General features: G+C 42.2%; 1 protein-coding gene across 14 annotated transcripts in view; it reads left to right on the top strand.

Moving 5' to 3' along the window:
- Window positions 1–22,878, top strand: part of ATXN1 (ataxin 1) — a 380,804-nt gene that overhangs the window by 122,626 nt on the left and 235,300 nt on the right. For 12 of the 14 annotated variants that reach the window (XR_014147496.1, XM_081827636.1, XM_081827642.1 and 9 more), the window contains one exon: window positions 21,989–22,117. The gene's annotated coding sequence lies outside the window, so the exon portion shown is untranslated. Of the gene's footprint in view, window positions 1–13,793; window positions 13,995–14,122; window positions 14,233–21,988; window positions 22,118–22,878 lie in introns of all 14 variants that reach the window. The other 2 variants (XM_081827640.1, XM_081827641.1) reach the window with 2 other exon arrangements.

Here is a 22,878-nt window from a genome sequence, read left to right on the forward strand (position 1 = left end):
ATGTGGGACTCGATCCCGGGACTCCAGGATCATGACCTGAGCCGAAGGCAGTCGCTTAACCAACTGAGCCACCCAGGCGCCCTCTTTTCAGCATTTTTAACAATGATAACTTTTTCTATTGAATTAGTGATGCTGTGAATGGCATTATGTAAACCCTGTATCATGTCCATGCCTGGAAGCTTTGAAATTACTTGTCCCCCAAATTATTTAACTCAGGTCCTTTTTCTGTTGTTGTATTACGAAAGCCCACCCCCTTGCCTCTGCGCAACACACACAATATTTTTGTACAGTAATTTTTCTGGTCAAGATTTTTACTTCTCTAATTCAAGACGTTAACTTTTCTAGGATATCTGCCATTTCCGTATTTAAAATTTTATTAATGTATAGCCAAATTTTACATATATTCTTAAAATTAAAAAATATCCTTAATATTTTTGGTTTTATTCTACTTCTTCTTTTTAATTTGGTCTAGTTGTTCATTCTTTGGAAGATTAGATTAACTAGCAGTAAATATACTCTATTCTTGGGATATTTTTCCCAGAATCCTGGGATCGTGACCTGAGCCGAAGGCAGACGCTTAACCAACTGAGCCACCCAGGTGCCCCTTGGCACTTACAATGTTAACATTTCTTTTGAATGTACCCCTTGTCAGTAAAAACTGATACTCCTGTTTAATGCTTTAAATATTTAATTCTGATTTTATTTTAATGTATCACTTTTTTTAAAGTTCCATTTTATTTTTTTATGCTTTTATTTAAGTAAGCTCTATGTCCAAGGTGGGGCTTGAACTCACAACCCCAAGATCAAGAGTCGCACACTTTACCAACTGAGCCAGCCAGGCGCCCATAACACTGCTTTTCTTTCTTTCTTTCTCTCTTTCTTTCTTTTTTTAAAGATTTTATTTATTTATTTGACAGAGAGAGACACAGCAAGAGAGGGAACACAAGCAGGGGGAGTAGAAGAGGGAGAAGCAGGCTTCCCGCAAAGCAGGGAGCCCGATGCGGGGCTCGATCCCAGGACCCTGGGATCATGACCTGAGCCCAAGGCAGACGCTTAACCACTGAGCCACCCAGGCGCCCCTAACAATACTGCTTTTCAATGTGCAATTTCCTAGTGTTCCTTTGCCCCAATCGTCTTTCTCTTCACTATTATAGGTTTCTTGCAGAAAGCATAGAAGTCATTCTTAATTTATGACTGCACCAGAGATTCTTTTGCTTCTTAAAAGAGAATTAATACCTATCTTCAGTGTTGATCTACTTGTTCTCATTCTTGTCATAGTTTTATTCTTTTTCCTTTTATGATTCCTAAATGTTTCCACCATTTTCCATTTCCATGTGATAAGAGATATTCTCTGACAGTTTTCAAGTTACAGTGTTTAATTTTTCAGTTCTCTTCTTAAATTTGAAAAAAAAAAAATGACCTGTATTTCTTCTCTATGAACAATGTCAAGAAGCTTGTTGACCATACCTTCTCTTTGTGACAGATGAGATTAACACGTCTTTGTTCTCCTTTGGGGTTCTTCTTTCCTTTAAAAAAAAATAGATATATAGATATTTTGATTCAGCTGATCATTATTTTTTAACTGTTTGCAAATTTTCTTGTAAGAATTATCTAGATAACCTGTATCGTTCTCTAACTGTATTCATTCAGTTGTTTGCCGTTTCTATGGTTTGATTACATATTTTTTTAAAGATTTTATTTATTTATTTGAGAGCAAGAGAGAGAGAGAAAGAGCACAGGCAGGGTAGGAGCAGAGGGGGAGGGAGAAGCAGACTCCCCGCGTCATGGGGCTCCATCCCAGGACCCTGGGATCATGACCTGAGCCTAAGGCAGATGCTTAACCGCTTAACCGACTGAGCCACCCATGTTCCCCTTGTTAGAATTCTTGTATCAACATTCTTTGCTGTCAGAGCTATGCAGTTTGTTGCTTGCTTTCTTCTGTTGCCAACTAGAAGTCTAAGGCCAACCTGATTTTTCTTCCATGTTAGTTACCTGGGTACCTATATTTTTTTCCTTCCTCATGTGATGCTAGCGATCTTCTTATTTTGACCTCAGAATTTAAAAGTTTCACTGTAAAGTAAATAGAAGACAGTTTTCCTTAATTTATATATGTGCATATGTAGATGTACCTATGTCTGTTTTCATTCCTTTGTTTTCTCGTACAGAGTGAGCTTTTTTTTTTTTCCCTTGTCTGGGAACCAGCTATTTCTTCAGTTCAGAAAACTTTTCTTTTTTTTTTTTTTTAATTTTTTTTTTTTAAAGATTTTATTTATTTATTTGAGACAGAGAGAATGAGAGAGAGAGAGCACATGAGAGGGGGGAGGGGCAGAGGGAGAAGCAGGCTCCCTGCTGAGCAGGGAGCCCGATGCGGGACTCGATCCAGGGACTCCAGGATCATGACCTGAGCCGAAGGCAGTCGCTCAACCAACTGAGCCACCCAGGCGCCCCCAGAAAACTTTTCTTACATGGTATCTATAATAATTGCTTCTGTGACATTTGTTCTGATTACTCCAGGAACCACAAATATCTATATCTTGGCTTCCACTTCCGTCTTCAGTATCCATTATAATCTACCTTTTTGTCTTTTTGCTCTCTGTTTGGTATGGTTTTTAAAGTTTGTTCTTCACGTCACTGATTTGACTTTTGAGTGTTGTCTTTCCTTGTTATTGGCCCTAAGGTAGCTTTAAATTATACTTTTGAAAATTGACAATTGAAAACATTCCTTATTATTTTTTTTTATTTCAGTCAGTTTCTTTTTGGTCTCTTATCTTAATCTTTCATGTCTTGTTTCAGAGTCTGGGTTTTCTTCCCCCTCCCCCCCCTTTTTTTTTTGGCAAGCAAAAATCACATCTGTTTTTTTAAGGTTTTATTTATTTATTTGAGAAAGAGAGAGAGAGAGAGAGAGCACAAGAGCATGAGCAGGGGGAGGGGCAGTGGGAGAAGGAGAAGCAGACTCCCCCAATGTGGGGCTCAATCCCAGGACCCTGGGATCATGACCTGATCCTTGGTGCCCCAAGCAAAAATCACATCTTGTTTGAAACTTATTTCTATTTCCAGTAGTAACTTTTTTTCAAAGTTCTCTTCTTCCTTCATTTCTCGGATGTTTTATGTTGTATTATCAACAAGTCTTTATTGGCCCAATGTTGCATAGTTTTGGCTTACTCATCATTGAATGGTTAAAGGTCTCGCCCAGCCTGGAACTTGTTCTTAAAAGATCCCATACCTTCTGGAAAAGATAAGATTCCTTCTCTCAATTGGAAGCTGGAGGCTTGGTTAAAATTTACCAAGTGACATATGTGGTCTAGCAGCTGTGCAGACTGGGAGGGAGCTGGGGCCATGGGCATTTTCTGTTGTTCTTCTTTGCAAGGTTTCTGCTTTGTGTCGGGTGAAGCCACCGAATGAGATAGTTTCCTGGTCCTAGATTTCTCCCTGACTCTACTCTCACTCCACATACCCTGTGTACTGCTGACTGAATGCATCTGGTGTCAGGGCCCTGCGGTGCAGGGAGACCTCCCACCCAAGTAGGGTAACCTTGGTCATGGTGGTGCTAATGCTAGGTTCTTCTACTCTCATACCTTCTGACTGCCCGTGATCCAGAGCCCAGCTAGTGGCTTTGTTTCCTACCAGCCGTCACTACCAGCTTTCATTCCTTCAGTTTAGGATGGGTACTCACAAGTTTCTGTCAGAATCTGTGCTTGTTTTCTCCTCAACAGTGCTGCAGTACTTTCTCAAGGAGAATCACAAGTCCCATCTGTGGATCAGCCTTTTACATTACACTTTTTATGTTCTATCAAGCAAAAATGTCTTTAAAATGATGGCATGTGTCTGGTGCTCTGCTCTATTTTCCAGCACAGACTGTGCATGTTTTCTCCTATATTTACATTCTTTGGTTAGTGATGTTGAGATTGATGCAGAGTGCGGCAGGGGGAGAGCCTTCTTGAAGAAAATCTGGTATTTAGGGGCGCCTGGCTGGCTCAGTCGGTGGAGCGTGTGACTCTTGATCTTGGGGTCATGAGTTCCAGCCCCACGTTGGGTGTAGAGATGACTTAAAAATAAAATCTTAATAAAATAAAAATAAAATCTTAAAAAAAAAGGAAATCTGAAATTTAAAGACCTAAATTTAAATTTCCAAAACACAGATGGAGAGGACTGTGAATTTTATAAAACATTTATGAAGTTCTCCTAAATAATGAACTTCCCCAGGACACCTAGCACATAAAGTAATTTATAAAAGTTAGGCTTACATGTAAATTGTCAGACACACAGTCTTTGTTTATCGTGATCTACACCTGTATCTCCGTGATAGTCCCCACGAGTGTGAAGCTGATTGTTCCAGTTAGGTACAGAAGGACACCGGAGTGGCAGCCAGTCACTTTCCCTGCGATAATGCTCGTTTCACCCTTTGACTTTTCCTGGCAGCATAGGTTCTGGTTTTTCAGCCTAGAACGTGATTGCTTCACCCCAGAAGCTTCAGTGATCCTTGCAGGACCTCTCCTACTAGGGAGAGCAAGCATGCCAGCATATTTTAAGGAAACAAAGAACAGTAGTGTCCCATGTCTTTGAATAAGAGTGGAGAAATCGTTCTTTCCACATCTGAACACAACGTAGTCAGAAGCAACAAAATATAGCAAAGCGCACAGGGGCAGAGGATGGATGGGCCAGGGGCTTAACGGATCCAAGGTACTTTATTTAGTGACTTGCATTTTCTTTCCTTTCACTGATCCAGCTTCAATCATTGTCAACAAAGATGGCTCAGAAAAAGAGACAGCTTGGAGAGAGAGAGGGGAGGGCAAAGGAGGGAGGAAAGGACAGAGAGGGAGGGAGTGGAAGAAGACATAGGTAGAGCTGGTTTGCTTGCTTGCTGGAATATCCAGGTCACAGACGATTCTAGAACGGAGGGAGGGCAGCCTGCTGGGGCTCTGTGGAAGGACCTGGACTCAATGCTGTGGAAATGTCACTGTGCACCTTGCAGTTCGGGCTGGAGATCCATTTATAGCTTAAGACACAGCCTCGTGTCATTTAATCTCTTTTGTTTACTGATAAAATTATATATGGGAAGGAGACGTGATAAGAAAACAGACGAAGAATGCTGCACCAATCCCTCACCCTGGGTTGAGGGGCCTTTGTCTATAGAGTGAGCTGCTTCCCGTTCTCTGCCGCCTGGCACGTCAGACCAGCTCATGGATCTCCAAAATCACATGTTGTGAGCTGCAGTCCTGCAGTTGACCACCTTAGGATCCCTGATTGATGTCTTTGAGATTTTGGATGGGAAAAATGGACAAGGAGCCATCATTACAGATTAAGAAAGAATGATTGGGGGGATACCTTTGACCTAGGGTATCTTTGTTTCCTGTGAACACATTTTGATGTAAGGCAAGGGGTGGTACCAAATGATAGACCATGGTTGCATGAGGCAGATGGGGACATTTTTGTGTGTTTTGACATGTCAGATGGAAACACACCTGGCTCCTGCAAGTCCCCCTTGGATTTCCCACCCCAGACACTGACAGGCAATATATTTTGAAATTGCACATGAATGTGACAGTGACACATTGGAATTTGCTTTCCATGGTTATCCATGAACTAACACATCCCTGGCCTTGGAAACACCTTTCACATCCAGGTATCCACCACCTGTTTAATGCTGCGGCTTTCTTAGTGGCCTTGCTTGATTACTGAATATTGATTGAGCATATGTACTGTGCAAGGTGTTGTTAATATATAATTTCATCTCGTCACAACTCATTTGAATAAGTATCATCATGCCCGTTTTGTGGTTAAGCGAATATAGACTTGGAAAGTTTCTGTAACTTGTCCTAGGCCACATAGCTAGTAAGCTTTGAGGCTCATCCCAGGGTCTCTGACTTGATAACCTACGTTTTTTTTCTACTGCACCGTACTGACTCTTGATTTTCTTACAGAAGAGAGGCTAAGTTTCTTCTAAAGATCATGTCATCCCAGAGTCGCTTAACTGAGAGTTCCAGCATCTCTCCTCCTGAGCTTATCCCTTTCCCCAAACATCATACCTGTTTCCCATGTGTCTTGAATAATCCTGACTTGTGAGCAAATCGTCTTACAGAAGGAGGAGGAAGGGACTGTGTCCCCACAGTGTTGTCTAAGCACAGAGCATTGTAAAGATAAGCCCCTAAGGAGTGCAGGGATCATGAGCTGTATCCCCAGCTCTGTTCGAAGCTAGTTCTTTGTGGCTTTGGGGAAGCCATACCCTCTCCGTTTCCACATCTGTGAAGTGAAAGGGTGAGAGTAAGGGATCTCCCTCAGGTCCATTCTAGTGCTCAGCTTCTGCAGTTAATATGCACCAGAAAATAGGAAGCCTGAACAATATAAAACAGAATTTAGCACTGTCATAAAATGGAACATACACAGTGAGTTAATGGAACACATGGTTCATGATACAATTCACTGATACTGTGCCCCATGGTAATTGGCTATTAGTAGGAGCAGTTCACATAAGTGACTATAATTTGTATTACTTTTACACAATTAAAACATTTTTAAATTATTTTTCACTCCTTGGTTTGTTGACTAATGTCTATAATTAGTGGGTTTTCTTTCTTCTGATATGATACATAATGTCTATGTGTGTAATTTACATATAACTTAGACATCCTGGGTCTCACCTTCTAACAGGTGGGCTTCTCTATATCCTCCTCTTCCAAAACCTAAGTGTGAAGCATTTTCTTTATCCCATTATTATCTTTTTTTACTGAGGGGCTCTTGGGAAGCATTTGCAGCTGTTCCCCATTGCTCAGATCTGGTTAAAGGGCCTTTACCAATCTCCCCTTCACAGAGTCTTATCCTAGGAGAGGACCAGACAAGGAGACCCCTGGTTTGTGGATTCAGCTTCCATGGCCCTTCCCACCAGGTCCTGTTCTTTTTGGGGGAGATTGTGCCTCCTGATGCCAACCTAGAAAACCCTGGAGCAGACCCAGGGACCAGTGGGGACTCAGCCCGTGTCCCTCATGTTACAGCTGTGTTGCCTGCAAGCATCCCACATGCTGCCTGCCCTGAATCTTGCCTGTGGGTGCCCCCCCGCCCTCATCCCTTCTGCAGGCTGGATGCCTCTTTGCCCCATAACTTCCTCTCCCTGGTATCCTGTTTGCCCCACTTGGCATTCCAAGCCTCACCTACTTCTCCTGCCTGTTCTGTTCTTGTGGTCGTGCCCTCTCCTGCCTCTCTAAACCTCTGCCACAGAGTTTACATGTGATTTGTGAAACTCAACTCAGACATCCCAACAAGCCTGAGTCAAGCCTAGGGCTTCGGTGAGCTCACCCCATTTATGGTGGGGTGGGGCCTCTCTTCCTGCTGGGTCACCTGCACATCTCAAAACTTGCCTTTCCTTGTGGAAATTTGTTTTAAATTATGCTCTGGCTGCCAGAGGCTCAAGGCTGGCTAAACTCAATTGTGGGGCTGTTGGAGGTAACCCCCTGAAAATTCTATTACAGGATGGAAGGTGGAGACTGGGAAGAGGAGGGGGTGCCGTGAGGACTGGTGCTGTGTCCCTTGAATCCTGGCTTCCCGGGGTGGCGGGGGGCATGGGGGCCTGAGAGGAGAGGTGTAGAGAAGGGTTTAGATGCCCTCAGACAGGAAAAGAGCCAGAGAAAAGAATGGCATCTGAGAGAAGGACTAGTCCCAGACCTGCCTTTAGGGGGCGCCTGGCTCTGGGGCCACAAATTCTGAAACTGGTGAGAACCAGGCCTTTACCAGTTCCCTGTGATTCTGGGTAGATGGCCTTTAGATGTGGTGGCATCAGCCCCGGGGGGGGCTGCACCCACCTACACCGGGGAACCCCAGTGTTCCTTCTGGGGGCAGTGTATAGTCTTTAAGATAGCAATGTGCCAGCCACTTTATATTTATGATCTCATAATTAGCATATCATATTACATTGTATTATAATAATTCCTACTTCACAAAGGCATAACTAAGGCTCCCAGAGTTTGCCCATGGTCATAGCAGAGTATGACCCCAGCTTGTGATTTCAACGTGTTTCTGTCATTATGGTGGGCATTAAAATGAAGTGAAATCAGCTTTTATTTATTTATTTATTTATTTTTTGAAATCAGCTTTTAAAAATAAGAGAGTTACTGTAATTTATCTCCCGATTCAGAATGTTGGCTGATGGCCTATGCTGGAATTTAAAGGAAAGTAAAACTTTCGATTCTTCAGTTTAAAAAATCAAAAGTTTTAAAGGACAAGTATTTTTCAGAGGGCAAAACACTGACCCGAGTATATTCATATTGAAACAATGTGTTTCACTGGTGTTAATGTTACAGGGTAGAAGTGGGAAAGAGTTTCAGAGCAGAAACCCCTGGGGCCTGAAGGGGAGGCACCTTGGGGGGGCCAGAGGGGAAGGATCCTGTAGACAAACTTTACCTACTTTACGATTTGGGTCAGGACAGCTCTGCTTCACCTTCCCCTGGGATCAGAGAAAAGACATTAAGCCAGTTCCTTGGCTTCTGCTTAACTCACAAAGGACAGTTTAGTGTGGGGGCAATATTCATTCCTTGAATTCCCTTGGCGTGGGTTTTGAAAACTTTTAAGATTTATGGATTAGTTGAGAACCCTCATTCTGAAATGCATGAGAATTTTCTTCTTGCAAAATAGATTCCACTTGGACAAAATCTCCCTAGTTGTATTTCTCCTCTTGAGTTACTGAAACAAATAGATTTTAAGTGTCTGGCTGGCTCTCCACCGCATCCTGTTAGAAGGTCAGAATGGAAAAAGATGGGTGTTAGCAGTGCTGCTGGAAGAATAAACTCGAAGCCCCCTGGGGAACCTTGGAACTCCACGTCTCATCCAGTATCCTAAAGGCACATTTTTTTTTCTTTCTCTCGGTAGAAAATCAATGCTGCCACCGAGCAGTTTGCTCTCGTTTGCTCTCGGTGCCTCATTAGAGTGAAGACGTTAATATTAGGAATTTTGTGTTCAGTTTTAGCCTTTTGATGGGGGTTTTTCTTTTTTTCTTTTTTTTCCTTTTTGGACTACCTGTGTAATTTCAGGAACAAGCCTGACTTTGTTATGCTTCCTTAATCTTACCTCACCTGGCCTAGATAACATGCATTCCAGATTGAATTGAGAGTTTGCAATGAGGCAGCTAAGCAACAGGCTCTAACAGCTGGGTCATTTTCTAAGCATCAAAGGACGTGGCTTCAGTTTCCAGGTCTGGCTTTGGCCTGCTCGGTGAGAGCTGACATTTAACTTGTCTCAGCCTGTGCACTTGGGGATGATTAAAGTGGCTGCCTGATTCATAACTTATAGGTGATTACACTTGTAAAGTATTTGGAGGCCCTCTTCTTTCATTCATTTATTCAAACAAACATTTGTTGTTGAATGAATGGTGACTTTGATTTAAAAACACTACAGACATAAAACACGGGCAGTTTGTAGATAGCAATCTTTTTTATTTGCTCTCCTAAAGGAATTTCATTACCAAATCCTCGTGAATCTTGAACCTCGAGAAGAATAATCCTTTCCTTTGTTGGAGTTTTAAATTTAGAATAATCAGACAATAGTGAAGCATTCTGTTCAAAGCATTCCTTTTAGGCTACCCATTTATTATACACTGCTCTTAAGAAGAGATGAATCTGATTAGCGTTGAACATTCAAGTCGGTGTTTTTGCATTGCTAATACTGGGGAGAAATTTTCAAAAAGTTGTGCCTGCTGTTTAATATTATTATATAGTCAACTTTTAATTATCTGTACTGATGGAATATAATCAGCGATGTGTATACTCCACAATCATTTCCCTTGGCTTTGGGAACCATTGTAGGATGCTCTTATTTACCTTCCATTATGGTTTTGCTCAGACTAGTATTCGAATTGTGCCACATTCTTTGTGCACACAGCTGATCATAGAAAGGAAGGATGAAAAGCCCAAAAGTGTATCAGGGGGTTAGGGAAAGGTCAACTGGAATTAAAAACATTTATTACAGATAATACAGAGAATGAATGATCCCAAGATTATTCATCTTGATGATTAAATAGAAACTAATGGCCCTTCATTCACTGCAATTGCCTAAGGAGAAAAAAACCCACAATAAAGCACTTACAAGTTTTATGTGTACTGTTCTTTTTTTTTTTTTAAGATTTTATTTATTTATTTGACAGAGAGAGAGACAGCGAGAGAGGGAACAGAAGCAGGGGGGAGTGGGAAAGAGAGAAGCAGGCTTCCTGCCGAGCAGGGAGCCCGATGCGGGGCTCGATCCCAGGACCCTGAGATCATGACCTGAGCTGAAGGCAGTCGCTTAACCAACTGAGCCACCCAGATGTCCCCTCTGTGTACTGTTCTATTATTGTTTTCTCCTTTTGCATTCTGAAATTTTGTAGAAGCAAACCTGCTTAAGTCACCCCAGTAACCCGGCAGCAGTAAATGCTGTCAGATCTCTGACCTCCAAGGCGTGTTGTGCACACCGCTGGGGCTCCAGGTAGGCCTTTTGGGGGAGGAGAAGGGCTATAGGAGTCTTGACCTATTAATGTTTCTAAATAATGTCACTGTTACTTGTGTTAGCGGTTACTGTTTATTACCAAAAACACCTCTTCCCTTTTTGTTATTCAGGCTAAGCTTTTTTTTTTATGGGTAGCAATTATAGAAGGGAATTTTTGAAGGGTTTGTCTTCTGCATAGTGGCCTTCTGGATTTCAAAGGTCTTCTCCTCATAAAAATACATTTCTGCATCAGCCTGCTCTAGAGCCCCTCCCCTCCTACCATTTTTAGCCCTGTGTGGTTCATTCACCTGAGAGATTGTGAAATTGCTTAGTTCGTGCTTTGGAAACCAACGATGGGGCTGGCTCTTCAGTGTGAGAAAAGGGATGATCCGTAAGCATGAAGGTGTGGACACACAGGAAAAGAAAAGCATCTTTGGCCAGTTTGGTGTGGGGCCAGTCCTTGGTAACTCAGGAGGAAGGTCTCCAGACCCGCTCACCTGGTCTGCAGGTCAGTGGAATCTGGTTGCCATCGTTGGGCTTCAGCAAGTTGGAAATTGCACTTGGTACCTTCTGCTGGCTTGCCCGCCTGCCATCTGGTCAGAGCTTCACCTGCTTCCTCTCCCTTGCAAGTGATGCTGTAGTACAGCTGTTCAGATGTACCCCAAAACCTCATCACCCCAGCTGGACACCAAGCAAGGGAGAGCCTTGGGAGGGGTGAGGTGTGGCTCTTTGGTGGAGGCCAGTTTCTAAGTTCATGTTCTTGCCAGCCAGTCAGCATTGCAAATACCTGTCAGCCTGCAGTCACCACATGCCCTGGAGCAGAGCTGATCGCACATTTGGGAAACAGACTCTGTTACCTGGCCCCAGGTCCCCTGCTCTCCCGCTGCCCCCCATCCCCATCTTTGCTGACATTCGCATCATTTCCACATCTAGGAGCCAGCGTCCTTGTGTTGTTCTCACTTATTTCCTTGTTCTGACCCGCTCTGTACAAAAGGAGAGGAAAACCAGTGTCCGAATGTCTGCTCCCTGTGTGGTTTGGGCCACATACTTTTATATACATAATTGAACTTTAGCTTTGCACCAACTTTCTGAGACAGGCGTTTGTCTCATTTCACAGCTGATGAACTTGAGAGTCAAGCTAATAAATAACTTCCCCAAAGTTACAGAGCTGGAAAGCGGTAAAACTAAGATTAATACTCAGCTTTGATTCAAAATCTTTTCTCTTTCCATAAGTGTGTGTGTATGTGTGTGTGTTCCTTTTTTTTTTTTTTTAATATTCCACTTCCGAGATTTATTCCTACATTTAAAGAGAAAGAGAATCTTTAAGCCAAAGGAAAGATTCTAATTATAGCGTTTCAGGTATCAGTGAGTTGTTGGAGGGCTGTGGTCTTAAAACCATACCACACTAGCAGCCAGCCCCTGCAAGGTGTGACAAGCCCTGTCACATGCATCAAAGCACCATTCTTGATGGACTCTACTTCTTTTACTGAATCCTAGCCTCCCTGCTTCTGTTTCTAAGCCCTGTGGAGAACTCAGTTGCTTCTCTTTGCTGTGCTGGCCAGAGATGTGTGCTTTCCTGGTTTCCTAATAAAACTTGAACCAATGTTGGGAGCGCAAATATTTTATATTCCAGCCTCCTCTCTCACGGTGGATTTGAATTTGGCAGCACTACATTTAGAAATAGGCTTCCCCTTCCATTGAAAGTAGCTTTATGTTGTTTATCAGGGGCCCGCGAGAGACAGTCCTCCCAAAGAAACATTTTCCTGCCCCGCTGCCGTAATGGTGACCAGCAGAAGGTGCGGTCCCTACATGCCCAGCAGGGCTAAGGGGTGTGGGCGAGCACATCCGTCTTGTACCCTGGAGACTCCCGCCGCTGACGAAGTTCCCTTACAGAGCCCAAAGGAATTTTCCTCCTTCCACCGGCGGTGTTTATAACCTCTAATTTGCTCACCATGCCTCTTGTAGAAAGGGGTAGGAGCTGAAGCCACTGGCAGGCTGCCACCGAGCCGCTGCGGGCTCGCGTCCCAGAGAGCGGTGGCGCTCCCTCGTGGGTGCTGGGATGCAGATGGGGCGGGCGGAGAGAGGCCCGAGCCGCCGCGGCCCGGCCCCGCCCCGCGGCCCGGCCCCGCCCCGCGGCCCGACCCCGCCCCGCGCCCCGGAGGTGTGCGCCTCGGCCTCGCGGGCAGCCAATCAGGGAGCGGGGCGTGGCCGTAAGGCGCGGGGAGGAGGAGCTGAGATGAATGTGTGGGTGGGTGGCCCCGCTTGTTGGAACAGCTCCTTTGCAAGACCTTACAATAAATGTTGAGCTTTGCTTTTTTTTTTTTGGACTCTGTGCCTGACAGTGAAGGGCATAGCCGTTGCTGGGGATGTGTCCTCATACAGGCTCTACCTTGGGAAAGGGGCTTCTCTGTGTCGCTGCGGCAACCATCACCTGCAGCTGTGGGCCTGGAAGTGGGCTCTGACCTCATTCCCCGTAGTTTCAGGGGATGGGAGGAGGACTAATTAGTCCCTCATTAAGCACTTACCACGAAGTACAGTAATTCTCCTGAAAAGGGAATCTAGTCGCGGAATAAAAACCAGACACACTTGCAACATCGGAATACAGAGTCATTTTAAATAAAAGCTTTTTGTAGTTGTGGAAAATGGTTGTGTTTTAATAGGGTCTTTACGTAATGGTGTTACAAAGGGATCCTTTAAAATAGGATTTTAAGGGCACCTGGCTGGCTCAACGGGTAGAACATGCGACTCTTGATCTGGGGGTTGTGAGTTCGAGCCCCACTTTGTGTGTAGAGATTATTTAAAAATAAAATCTTTAAAAAAGAAATAAAAAAAAGTAAAATGTAATTTTAATATTTTTGCCCATGTTGAAAGTTGTCTCATAATCTGGAGTTTCACCTGAGATTACAGACACATTTTTTTTTTTTTTTTTACCCCATCCTATTTGTGGGCATCCAACACCAGATACTAAATATCAAAATAGGATTGCTTTGTTTACCACGCTTTCGGTAGAAAATAAATGGGAGTCGGAGGGCTTTCTTGACCAAGAAGGAAAGGCTCACTCTTTTTTTACACTGCCTGGCTAGGTTCCAGCTTACTGGCCTAAAAAGTGAAGGCACCACCAGTGTGAGTAATATAAGGCCCCTTGACCCTACTTAATTAAAACAGAGAATATAATAAGCAGAAGACTTCACTGTAGATGCAACACAAACAAACAAACAAACAAAACCCCACAGAACTCTAATAGGTGACTTAACAAGCCCTGATAGCATTGGTTGTGTGTTTTACTTTTTATCATGTCTAGTGTTTCAGAGACATCCATCTGAAGGCCTCTGATTCTTCTTCTCCCCCAGGGCTGCCTGCCTCTCACACATTTCATTGCTTGTTGGGTTTAACCAGTAAGAAAGAGACCAGAATGGAGAAAAAAACGCAGAAACATGGTCAGGATGATTTAAAATTCAGATAGTGGTTACTACCCATAACGGATGCTGTGGGGAAGAAAGCTGTTGACAACAATATCGGCCAAAAGCTATGTTTCACACACCTCCGTTCATGTAAGTTATAGAAGGTAGACTCCTTCCTCTCGGGATTCACATCACTGTCTGCTATGGAGTTATGGTGCCCCTTGTTACTGTTCCAGCAATAAGAGGTTCTGTTCGATGTCTTCATTGCTTCTCCTCAGGGCCTTTATTTGCTCACTCTCCACGGAGACCCAGCCAGGTCTGCTGCTGCTGGATGGGGAAAGATACAGAGCTGCTAGTATGGTATTCACACTCTGAGCCAGGACCAAAGGTCAGTAGCCTCAAGCTCTGATCTTGGTCTTTTGGAGAGGGAAGAAACCTTTGCCTCTATGCCTACACCTGTCAAAATTGAATTACAGGGGCGCCTGGGTGGCTCAGTCGTTGAGCGTCTGCCTTCGGCTCAGGTCATGATCCCAGGGTCCTGGGATCGAGCCCCGCATCGGGCTCCCTGCTCAGCGGGGAAGCCTGCTTCTCCCTCTCCCACTCCCCCTGCTTGTGTTCCCTCTCTCGCTGTGTCTCTCTCTGTCGAAAAAATAAATAAAATCTTTAAAAAAAAATTGAATTACAAAGGTTTTAAAAATTTTGCTATTCTAAAATAAAAGCTAATAAAGCTTTTCTTCATCTCTTTTGGTTATCTGTTCTGTTTCTCTCTAATATTGAAGGAAATAAAGAATTCTCTCAATTTGCCCTAGTTTTGTGTCTTTTAGGTTCCTACATGACTTCCTGTTCCAAGTGGGCAGTTTTGGTCCCTGGAACCTAATGTATTCTAGAGAGCATTCTTTGACACCTTTGGTAGCCACCGTGCTTAAGAATTAAACAATTGGCAAATAAAGCCATGAGGAACCTTCAGATTATTTATCCTTGTCCAATCTAAATCATCAGTTAATGCCACATTTGAAGGTGGAGAAATAAACCTTGGAAGTAGCTCTCATTCATTACGGTTAGTGAGGACCAAAGTATAAACTCACCAATGTGACAGAGAGGTGTAGGATGTTTATTTCTTTATGGATATTCATAACTTGGGCCTATAAAGTACAAAAAAAAATGGCATTAGATTAAATAGATCTCCTTCTTGATTTTAATATGATTTAAAGAATGATGATATACACTGCTTGTAGGAGCATAGATTGGCATAGCCATTTTGGAAAACAGCTCGGTAGTGTTGTATAAGATTGCATGTTCACGTACCTTGTGACCCAGCCAATCCATTCTTAGGCAGCACCCCAGAGAAACTTGGCTTCTGTATATTGCTTCTAATGGAAACCTCATTGTTTCGAAGAGGGGGGAAAAACTAAAAATAACACTCGAAACTAAAAGTGAGCATTCTGTTGTGACACTTCATAGATTATATACACATTGCATGCATTCTTGTGTAGGTTTCAAATTGTGGCGTAATACACGTATATATTTTTGGATTGAAATTTTTTCCCATTTTCATGAGATATAATTGACATACGGCACTAGTCTAAGTTTAGGGTGTGCTGCGTAACAGTTTGACTTACGAATATCGTGACATGATCAACACGATAAGTTTAGTTAACATCCATCACCTCACGTAGATACAAAAAATTAAAAGAAAGAAAAAATATATATATTTTTTTACCTGTGAAGAGAAATCAGAGTTTACTCTCTTAGCCACTTTCGTATATATTATAGAGCAGTGTTAACGATAGTTACCAAACTATATAGTTAACTATAGTTTGTTAAAAATACAAATATTTTTAAGGTGATAATGTATAACGTAAGCCAGACTTTTCTCTTGTTACTTCTACATTCTACCCATTTCATAGTAGAGTCCCCAGAGTCTTGACATCACACAGGAGTGGTTGGAAGGTCTGGTCTGACAGTGTAATCCCTGGGGTCCTGTGGGTGGCCGTGGGGTATAGGGCGAGGCTGACAGTAACCACTAAGTGGAATGAGCTAGAAGACACAGAAACCCCCAGGTATCCCCTTCCTGTGAACACCCAGAAAATCTTGGGGCACGGAGGAAAGAGGACCCAGCAAGTAAGGCTTGGTGACCTCTTGGAAAATCCATATTTATTGCCCCAGCAGTGACGAATGGTTCCAAATGTGGACAGTCAGCGTGGATAGGTTATTACGAGAAACTTGCTCTTTTGCTGCCCACTGTTCTTTCCCGAACAAAATATGGCCTTTTGAGTGAGGTAGGATTTGGCATGTGTGTGATGATGTAATCTGTTATGCAGCCAGGCAAAGTGTCACCGGCTCAAAGGTTCACTCTTGCAGAATTAACAGCGGATCTGCGAGAAATTGGTCCATGTGGGAGTAAGAATTACAATCAAAGTGGAAAATGCACGCCAGCGCCAGTGTTCAGTCCTGAAGTTCTCGGCTGCTGAGATGCTACAGGGTTGGCGGGTCCTGGAGGCGAGGGCAGCCGTCTCCAGGGAATCCTCAGCTTCGTCTTAAGCAGCTGAGCAGAAGAAGGTGTGACAAGCTGGTTTGCGGAGGTGGAGCCCGGCTCTCGAGTTCCATTAAATGAGTGTGTGAAATCAATACCCAACTGAACATTGGTCACGAGAACACCCAGAGGCCCCCCGTGTAGCGTGGTATTTCTCAGACTAATTCTCAGACAGGAAAATGTGCAGCATGGCTCTTTTCTAAAATAGTTTCGACATCATTTATGTAATGTCAATGCATCTGGAAGTGAAAATGCTAAGAGTTTCATTTCACTAAAAGTGGAAATTTTTTCTTTTTCTTTTTTTTTACTTTAACCTTTAACTTTAGATCACAATTAGTGGCGTTTTCACCACCGTGTGGAGAGTATCAAAGTGTGTGTATTCACTGACACATCGCGCCAGTAGCTACTGAGAATATTTTATGCGCCAGCAACTGTGTAGGTTGTTAGGGAAAATGCGGAGAGATGGTCAGTGACACTCACGGGCTCACAGTCGACAGGGACACAGGACAAATAGGGTCTGTGTGGGGGCGTGTCACCGGGGAAGTGATATCTGAGCCAGATCTTAAAGCAGGAATAACATTTGAATGAGTGAGAAGGGCATCCCCAACCGATGATGCACCAGCATAAAGAGGAATTTTGCCTTATAAATTCCTAAGATTTCACCGGATTTTATGACATGAACACAAGCATCGTGATAATGAAATTAATAGTAAATTCAGATAAAAATTATCTAAGTAAATTGAGACTTTTTTTTTTCCTCTTAACTATGTTGTAAAGAACGTGTTTGCATTATGTTGAAGTGCCCAGTGGTTGCGGCCAATGAATAGAATTATAACTCAGTTTAAAAGTAGTTTAATATTCTAGTGGTAAAACAATTAGAAGTTAAGAATTTAGCATTTTTTTATATTATTTTCCCTCTGTAACTCTAGTATGTTTCAAAAAATAGGTGAGCCCCAATTAAAAATCTGACTTGCTTTCCTGTGTCACAGAACTAAAGATGAACTGAAAACAGAAATCTCAAAATGCAATGATGCTAGTATGTTACATTTCAGTACTTTAGTATTCATTATGTACATTTGGCCAGTATGCAAGAGAAAGAACAATAAAGGGCCAAATTAAAAGTTTGCTTTGTAGGATAAATTATTACCAGTTCATTCTGCTCCAGTGTGTACTGGTAACACTTGTAAGCAGTTCGTCCTCACATTTTTTTTTTTTCCAAAACACTGTTGCAAAATTGCCTTGCCTGTTTTTCCCTCCTTTGCATAGTCTAGGTCCTTAAATTTCAGCAATTCTAAATCAGAATGGCATCTAATAGGTGACACATGAAATGTATTTGCTATTAATTCAAACATTTATGGCATATTCATTAGGCAAATATGTAATACATATTTATCAAGTCACATTACTCTGTCCAGTAATTAAAAGAAAGGGACGAGGGGCACCTGGGTGGCTCAGTCGGTTAAGCGTCTGCCTTCGGCTCAGGTCATGATCCCAGGGTCCTGGGATCAAGCCCCGCATCGGGTTCCCTGCTCCGCGGGAAGCCTGCTTCTCCCTCTCCCACTCCCCCTGCTCGTGTTCCCTCTCTCGCTATGTCTCTCTCTGTCAAATAAATAAATAAAAAATCTTTTAAAAAAAAAAGGGGGACGAATATGTATCTCTTTTTTTTTTAGCAAAAGAAGTAATTTGTAGTAAGCACTTCTAATTATCTCAGCCAAATGTTTATAGCATTGGAAAGATAAGACTTGTTGTTTGAATCATTTAGATTTTATAGATAATTTTTATATAGAAATACTTCTCTTCTGTTGATGCTTTTGTACCTCTACACATATATGGCAGATTACTGAAATAATAATTTGTCCTTTAGCTATAGTGAGTAAGACTCTTTTTTATCCCTAGTTTGCTAGATGCAAACTTTAGCCATTTTTATGGCCTTATAGAGATAGTAATGCTAATTAATGTTTTAATAGGAAAATATGTTGGCCAGTAAAACTATTAAATTTGAAACATGGATTATAAATTCAACTTGGTTGCCCTAATGACAATGTTGATAGTGATAATGATTATGCAATTAATATTTATGGAGTGCTTCTAGAATGCTAAGCTCTCTGCTAAACATTTTACTTACTATTATTTAATTTCCCCAACTACTCAGTTAAAGGAGATGTTCTTAGGCCAACTTTACAGATGAATTTATAACCATTATATCTCACATTTAATAATAATTAAAATATACTGCTATGTTAATAACATATTTTAGGGGCACCTGAGTGACTCAGTCGGGTAAGCGTCTGCCTTCGGCTCGGGTCATGATCCCAGGGTCCTGGGATTGAGCCCCACGTTGGGCTCCCTGCTCAGTGGGGAGCCTGCTTCCCTCTCTCCCTGGGTCTCCTGCTTGTGCTCTCAGTCTCTATCTTAAATAAATAAAAGCTTAAAAAAAAACAAACATATTTTAAATATTCAACTCTGAAGCTTTGCCCATGTGAAATTTCTATGTATATATAGTAGATATGTGTGTATAAGTATATATATACATATGTATGTTTGTGTATATATGAATATATGCATATGCGTATATGCATATGTATGTTTGTATGTGTATATATATATATGTATATATATGTTCTTTTGTTCATCCACAAATACTGATTTGTAGACTACATGTTATAGGCTGCCTTGCTAAAATCTGGAGATAGTACAGTGTCTTGCCTTTAAGGGACTTCCAGTGTATTGAGAGAAGTGGACTCATTTAAGATAAAAGTACAAGAAAATCTGATAATTGCTTAATTCTTTTTAAAGATTTTATTTATTTATTTGACAGAGAGAGAGAGCACATGAGGGAGCAGCAGCGGGAGAAGCAGGCTCCCCGCTGAGCAGGGAGCCCAACACAGGGCTGGATCCCAGGACCCTGGGGTCATGACCTGAGCTGAAGGCAGACGCTTCACTGACTGAGCCACCCAGGCGCCCCTGATAATTGCTTTAATAGGGAAAGTACAGGGTGTTGTAGAAAAAAAGGGAAAGAGGGCACCAGCTTCCTAGAAAGTATCAGAGAGGTCTTTGCAGAAAGGAGTCCTATCTCTGAGACTTGATGAATGAGTTTGAAACGATGACGTGCAGAGGGGACAGAGAAGACGAGGGTGTGGAGATGAGCAAGAGCAAGGCAGGGATGGTGAGGTCAGGAAGCCACAGGGACGGAAGTGCTGAGCGTCCAGGCCGCTGGACCAGGGACATGGCAGGTTGGGGTTGGATCTCAAGGAGCCTCGCATGCTGTCCAGAGGAATGCAGATTCTGTGTTGAAAAGCCATCAGCAAATTAGTGTCTATAATGTGCCAAGCATGTGTTGAATACTGAGGATAAAAGGGTGGACAAGAATGTACACAGTTTTGCTTTCCTGGAGCTTACTAATTAGTTAGAGAAACAAGCATTAATCAACGAATCCAGCAAAAAAAAATTTTAAAAAAAAGTATAAAGGTGACTGGTATAAAAAAGGAAAGTGTTTCCCTCAAAGCATGTTGTAGGAGGTAATGACCTGGCCGTGGAGGTCAGGAAAGTCTCCCCCAAGCGGGAGAGGACTGAACTGAGATCTGAAGGAGAAGAGAATACAGGGTCATCTGAAGAAGGTGGGTGATTTGGGGAGAAGAGGAGATCATGTGCAAAGGCCCTGAGGCCTAGGAGAGCAAAGTGCTCCTTAGGAATTAAAAGTAAGCCTGGAAAAGCTGGAGTGCAGGCTGGAAAAGAGGACAAGGACTGGACCGTACTGGGCCCTGGAGGCCATGTTAAGAATCTAGCTCAATGGAAAGCCATTGCATTACTGTAAGCAGGAGCTGAGGATGGGCAGGAGGAGAATGGGCTGAAGGGTGGCAGGAGTGGGAGCAGGGAGACCATTTGGGAGGCCAATGCAATAGTCCCGGTGAGTCCTGCTACTTGGTGGCCTAGAGCAGGGGTGATGGTGTAGGGGAGAGTTAGAAGGGCCGTGTGCTGGTGGTAGAATCCATGACTGGTTGGTTGGGTATCGGGCATAGTTAGGTAGAGGAAGGTGTCAGGGTGATGTTGGTGGCCATTGCTGAGCTAGGAAAACAGGAGAGGGCAGAATCCACTGCTTGGATTTCCAGGAAACATCAGACTGGGGGGAGTGGATATCATAAGGAATTGAGGTTTGAGGTTGGCCTTGAAGAATGAATAGGCATTTTCTAGTTGGCAAGTAGTAAAAGGCATGCTAATCAAAGGGAGTGGCATGCATAAAAACACAGAGGGATATAACCAAAATAGTTCGAAGAAATATACACACACACACACGTCTAAAAGGGAAATTAATATTGACCCATAAATAACTGCTGGTTTCTTGATAGGCTCACATCTATTTTGTGTTGCAGTGATTCGAAAACCTGTAGTATACAGAATTTGTAAATAGGTAAATAGGTAAAAATGTTTAAGTATTTTTTAAACCATAGACATAATATATAGAAATTCCTTTCTTTACTTCCATATCTTAAATTAGGTATTCACATATGGTTCTTGATTTTGTTAATCTTTCTTCTTTCCAATAAAATGTAGCCATTTAGGGAGGACTTGGATTTTAGGTTTTTCCTTTGTGGTTTCGCATCTGGATTTGGGATTAGTTGGCATTTTTAATTGACTAAAATAACTACGAATTTACTCTTGATTGAAATAGCAACATGTTGATTTCAATTTAGCTTGGGAATTAAAATCGAAGGGCAGCCACATCCAAAAAGAGTTAGTAATGCTAAGACCTATGTAACATATCAACTCCGGGAAAAAATAAGGTGATGTCAATTTTATACTTAATGTTTTTATAATAAATACAAGCGTGTTGATAGCAAGATCAATTTGAGAGAGATGGTACAGTACTGAAATTATAAACATGGCCTCTGTGAACAATATTGGCTTAAATCCTGGCTTTAACATCTGCTAGCTGTCCGAACGCTCAGATTTCTTGTCAATAACAGAGATAGTAATGATTGCCAGCTACTTTACAGGGTGCAATATGGTGGGGGTAACGTGCATAAAGCCAAGAACATATTAAGTGTTCAGTAAATGTTAGTGATGACTTTGAATTTTATCACCAATACCGTGCTGGACCTGAGTCATCAACAGAGAGGCACATAGAGTTGTGAAAGTGGACACAGGCTGTTACGGTAAAACCAGGTACTGAATTTGCTTCACTTTGTGGCTGGAAGGAATCTTCAAGATACCATCAAATTCAGTAACGTTGCTGACATTTTCTGGAGGAGAACTATTTTTTTTTTTTTTTTATTGCTCTGAAGTTTTAGAATCATTAGGGAAGGAGGGGAAGGGACCACATCATCTTGACGGTGATATCCCTGAAGTTAGAAGATGGGGTGGGGTGTGACCCCTGGCCAGAACCCTCTCATCCCCAGTGATGAGGACCTGCTGTGGGTCTGCTTGCTGAGTTTTTGACATTCTGCCATAAAAATTGTGTGTGTGTGTGTGTGAGAGAGAGAGAGAGAGAGAGAGTGAGAGAGGGAGAGAGAGATTATGCAACTATGTTTCTCTTTTCTGTGACTTCAGCTAATGTGAATGAAGGCCATTGAAAGCTGCCTAACTCAGTGGGAAATTGTTTTTATAATTACAGGTCTAGGCATTTTACACTGAATTTCTCTACTGCCGCCCCCTCCACTCAAGCAAAATCTGTGTGGAAAGATCCACTGGGAAGGAACTGACGGCTTATGTTTCTCCAGTGTGATGAAAGCACATGGTACAGGTAAATATCTCCAAAATCTTTAACTAAAAATAACCGTCCTTTAGTGTAAGGTTCCCAAGAGAGTGGTGGGGATGTATGCATACCTATTCTCACACACACACACAAACACACCACATAAACATACATCTAGAGATGCATATTCTCCAGCTATTTCTTCTGTCTGTGTCTTATAAAAATGCAACCCTTGCTTTTTTTGTGGGAAAGAAAATAGCTTCTAATTATTTTGAGATCACTGATTAGGATGGATGATAAGGCATTGATAAGAAAGAGAGAATTCTGATGACGTGGTGTTCATAAATTCAGCTAGAGAGACTACCATCAGATGATAGTAGGGAATAATACAATATACACTATTACCTAACTTTTTTGTTCCTCCTAAATATGTAATAATGAACATCTTTTCATAACAATGGATGTATATTTACAGCATGATTTTTAATGATTATATATAGTAGACCATTGAATGTATATCTTAAAATATATTTAATTGATCCCCTCTATTGGACGTTTAGGGTGTTTCTATTTTTTTTGGCTTTTATGCTACCATGAATGTTCTTATAGCTTTATTTATTTATTTATTTTTATTCTTATGTTAATCCCCATACATTACATCATTAGTTCTAGATGAAGTGTTCCATGATTCATTGTTCGTGCATAACACCCAGTGCTCCATGCAGAACGTGCCCTCCTCAATACCCACCACCAGGCCAACCCATCCTCCCACCCCCCTCCCCTCTAGAACCCTCAGTTTGTTTTTCAGA

The sequence above is a fragment of the Leptonychotes weddellii genome, chromosome 8, assembly GCF_054177405.1.
Source record: "Leptonychotes weddellii isolate Sample4059 chromosome 8, ASM5417740v2, whole genome shotgun sequence".
In the NCBI taxonomy this organism is placed as follows: domain Eukaryota; kingdom Metazoa; phylum Chordata; class Mammalia; order Carnivora; family Phocidae; genus Leptonychotes; species Leptonychotes weddellii.